General features: G+C 41.8%; 1 long non-coding RNA gene across 2 annotated transcripts; it reads right to left on the bottom strand.

The window, feature by feature from the left end:
* Window positions 1–1,860: 1,860 nt before the first annotated feature.
* LOC148315604 (uncharacterized) lies at window positions 1,861–3,134 on the bottom strand. 2 transcript variants are annotated; one of them, XR_015840764.1, is made up of 3 exons: window positions 2,900–3,134; window positions 2,756–2,822; window positions 1,861–2,222 (listed from the first exon to the last, which is right to left on the bottom strand). It is a non-coding gene; the product is annotated as an uncharacterized LOC148315604 (long non-coding RNA). The 2 variants fall into 2 exon arrangements; XR_015840763.1 differs by having other exon boundaries at window positions 2,756–3,134.
* Between the last annotated feature and the right edge of the window lie 1,151 nt (window positions 3,135–4,285).

Genomic DNA, 4,285 nt, shown 5'->3' with positions numbered 1-4,285 from the left:
TGTTTTTTTTAACATTTCTCGAGGGCCATGGCGAGCCATTTCAAAAAAGCTGCACAACTAACGTATAAAATATTGATAAATTTGCGCTGCCTGATGTGTGTGTAAAGTTTCACGAGTTGTCGTTCATATTTAGAACCTCATAATCAGCGTTGTTTTATTGCCGAACAGTGCAATGCCACTCCCACAACTTTTCACGAAAAAGGATGAATTTCGTATTGTGACATCCTCATGGCCGAAACAGTCATCCGAGCATATATGAGGGCGACCTTGTTGAGTTGCACGGAGAAAAACATCCAAAAAAATAACTTGTATTAGCTTTTACCAGTTGGTGGCGCTACTACTACGATGAAAAATAAGTTGGTGGATGTCTTCAGGGCTGAAGTATCCTCAAATGTGTACAACTTCGAGAAGATAGTATCATCTGAGTAATGTTGCCGGAGCTTTTGTTGCCACAGAGTACAATCGGACTTTTCAGCACCGTAATAGCCACGCCTTTTGCCAAAACGTCACAAAATTCGGCAGAGAGTAAGTGAGTCTTTTCTGACTAATTTTCAGTCGGATTCGTCAAAAGGGCACCGTGCAGTACGTGAAAATTAAAATAAAAACAAATTTTTGATTCCACTTGGCGGCACTGTGTGTATAACAAAATAATAACATTAAGATGTCTTCAGGTCGGGACGTTTTATTTACAGGTGAAGGTTTGGATTTTTAGGAGCATGTGCAGGGGAGTTATTAAGCATTCATTTATTTGTATTAGGTTCATTTTGTCTTATTATTGATATTTGACTGATTCATTAAAAGCAGACAATTATGTTTTAGGTTAATTTTTTACCTGACATGTTTCGGCGAGTCTTTCGCCTTCTTCAGAGTGTCGCATGATGGTGTCTTGAGACCCGTCTTTATCAGCTGATGTTCCATGAGGGTGTGACTTACCTGTCAAAAAAATTAAAAAATCAGAGCAGTAAAAGAACAAGCACAACATGAACATTACAAATCAGCAATCACTGACCACTGCAAAAGGGAAAAGCACATCATGGACTGGGAGAAGGGCAGGGTCATCCGCACCGGAGAGAACAAACTACAGCGCTGGATCAAAGAAGCAATTGAGATCTGCAAGCGAGGCATAAAAACCATGAACAGAGACAAGGGAGACTTCATCCTCTCTACCACCTGGAGCAGCATCTTGGCGGAGTGAACGGACAGCGGGGGGCGTGACTTGCCTTCATTCTTGTGACAGGTAAGGCACGCCTTCATGGAACATCAGCTGATAAAGACTGGTCACAAGACACCATCACAGGGTTCGAAGTTAACTTTAAAAACTGCTTCCCCATAGGGCAAGTGCCACTAAAATTTGCCTTGCCCGAGTGGCCAAATTACTTGCCCAACTTGGGCAAGTGACAATTTTTTTTCTCTTGCCCTGAGTGACTTTTTGTATGACAAAGTGTCTAATTACAAATTGCATGAATTTTTTGTTCGGACAGTTCCCGCCTAGAAAGAATTAAAAATACGTTACAATCATAAGTGTTGCTTATATAAAAATGTATCATGTATTAACACATTAATTAGGTGTCTGCTGACCCAGGATTATGTTATTAAGATAAGATGTCCTTTATTAGTCCCACAATGGGGAAATTTGAGGTGTTACAGCAGCAAAGATATAGAGAAAAGGCTCAATAGTGAGCCACGCTGCTGTAAACAGGCAGCCACTCGCGCGGCGCCGGAACCGGTTGTTATGTAACCCCCGATTACTTAAAGATAGTGTTAGTTTGATATTTAATAAATTGGACCAGACTCTAGATTCTCGAAGGCTACAATAGTGATAATTGATAGGTGTGTGAATGAAATAGCTGGAGGCAGAAATGAGCAACAACAATAACTGTATTAACATGGAAAACAAAACAATTATTTACAAATTCACAGCCGGCATCATATACATAAAATAAATCACAAATCCCAAAAATTAGAAATAATAATCCCAAAGTCCTACTGAGCTCAGTAATATTTTGTTTAAGTCAGTCAATGTTCTTTCCGGTAGTCTTGGGGAAAAAAGTCTTGTCGTGGTGGTAATTAGGTGTGTTACCACGTGATGTTCACAAAGAAGTTGGTGAAGACTGTGGTTCCTTTATCGCAGATGTGGTTCTGGGCTCAGGCTCGCCATCTCCATCAAAGGAGAATCCATTCAGTTTCGGATCTTGGTTTAATGCCAAGACAAAAAACCCAGCCTGCATAACAATAATGAAATTATTGTATGCAGCTAATAAGTCTATTATCAGTTTCCAGTATCATCAGTCGCTATAGCTCTATAGTTTTCAATTATCATAAATACTGCATCTAAATATCACATTTATAACAGTTATTAATTTACATGCATGTTTTCCAAATTGTCATTGTAACACATGAAATGAACTCATGAGCTAACAATAAACACATTTCTCAATATGTCCAATTTCTCAATAACCATGTTTTATGGTTTACATATCAATCACTTCAATAAAGAAATAATTGTATAACAAACATAACTGAGTCAATTCAACATTTCACTTTTAACACATATTACATCAAAATGAGCAGTTATACATTTGTTTGTCAACATAAACCTTGCTTTAGAAAGACCTTAAAACAAGTAAAATCAACTCTTTCACTGTAAACAAGCAGTACATTTCCACTCGCGATTAGCATTAGCTTAACGTTAGCTTAGCGTTAGCCTCACATAAACGTTTTTACGACAGTCCATAGCAAGTGCATGGCGACTCACCAATACGACGTTCAAGTACGAACACGGTCGAATTGTCACAGACCCTCAGTTCTCACTGGTATCCACACTTGAGATAAAACATTTCCCAATTAACATTTTATTATTGGTCACATTTATATCAACTTCAATAAGTATTTCACTCACCGAACGGCACATTAGCATTAGATATCGTCACGCAACCTTTCAGTAGGGTGTCCAGGCGTAAAAGAACGATATACACAGCTAATCTCGAGATAGCATCTCGAGAAGGCGGGACAACTTGACTTTGACGAATCAGAAAGTCATAATCAGATGAATGACACTCCAAACAGGAAATCAAGTAGACGAGAGATATACACTTCCTCTTAACACAATAAATGTTTTTTCAAAATAAAATGGTGTTTTCTCTACTGGGTTACATTATGTTATGTTATATATCAAAGAGAATGTGGAATGACACTGAACGATGGAAGGTGGAAGCATGTGGAAAGATCGTGAATGACATTGAATGATTTGGAATGACACTGAAAGATTTTGAATAATACTGAATGACACTGAATGAAGTAAAACTCTCTGGGAACGGGCCAATTCAAGATAGCTGCCGCACTGTGGGGGAGGCTTTGGTACCAAATTTGGAAAGAGACCCAAACGGTTGGGTCCATTTTATATCAGTGTGGGGGTGAAACGTTGGTCTTGGCGGAGCTGTCTGAATATTGGAGAAGTGAGAAGACAAAGTAAAACAGAACAATTAAAATCACTCTTCAAATACATATTGTTTGGTAAGCAGAGCATGATTTACAGCTCACCATTTTATTGCATGCACCAAGCATGTTATACATTTTTCTGTCCACGGGATGGCGTAGTCAAGAAAAATGAAGCATCTCGAAGCCCATTCGTGTGTGAAGTATTTCCCTGCAGGGCTTGGCTGCTTTATGGGGCTTCATTTTGCCATCACTAGTTTTAGATAGTTTTAATTTTTGAAAGAGCATTTTCATTTTACAGTGAACCCTCGCTACTTCGCGGTTCACCTTTCGCGGGTTCAGTGCTTCGCGGGTCTAAAAAATATTCGGGGGCATTGTAGTTTCGCCGAGCGGCACGACGGGGCGCTGGAGCTGTTAGACGGCCGGCATGCGCCGAAGAAGAGCGTGGGCGAAGAGGAGAGTGGACGAAGAAGAGCACGTTCCCCCGGGCACGATTTGGGGCGACGTTTCGCGCGGTTCGGACCGTACCAGAGCTCCGGCCAGCGTGCGTGGCAGTTAAGCCGAAGAGGAACAACTTCCGCCCGGGCACTAGCGGGGCGACATTTCGCTCTGTTCGGGAGCGTACGAGAGCTCCGGAGGAGGCCGGCCGGCGTGCGTGGCAGTTAAGCCGAAGAGGAGCACCTTCCCCGGGCACGGGCGGTGTCAAGCGGCCCCTAAGTTTAACCGAATGGAAGCTCCGGAGGAGGAGGGCATGCTCGCGTCACAGTTAAGCCGAAGAGAAGCACCTTCCCCGGGCACGGGCGGTGCCAAGCGGCCCTTAAGTTTAACCGAATGGAAGCTCCGGGGGAGG

This window comes from Idiotropiscis lumnitzeri, unplaced genomic scaffold (assembly GCF_059441095.1).
Source record: "Idiotropiscis lumnitzeri isolate Australia: NSW breed Sydney's pygmy pipehorse unplaced genomic scaffold, RoL_Ilum_1.0 HiC_scaffold_81, whole genome shotgun sequence".
NCBI classification, from domain to species: Eukaryota; Metazoa; Chordata; class Actinopteri; order Syngnathiformes; family Syngnathidae; genus Idiotropiscis; species Idiotropiscis lumnitzeri.
Note: the sequence above shows the minus strand (reverse complement) of the source record. Positions and strands in the feature narration are given on the sequence as shown.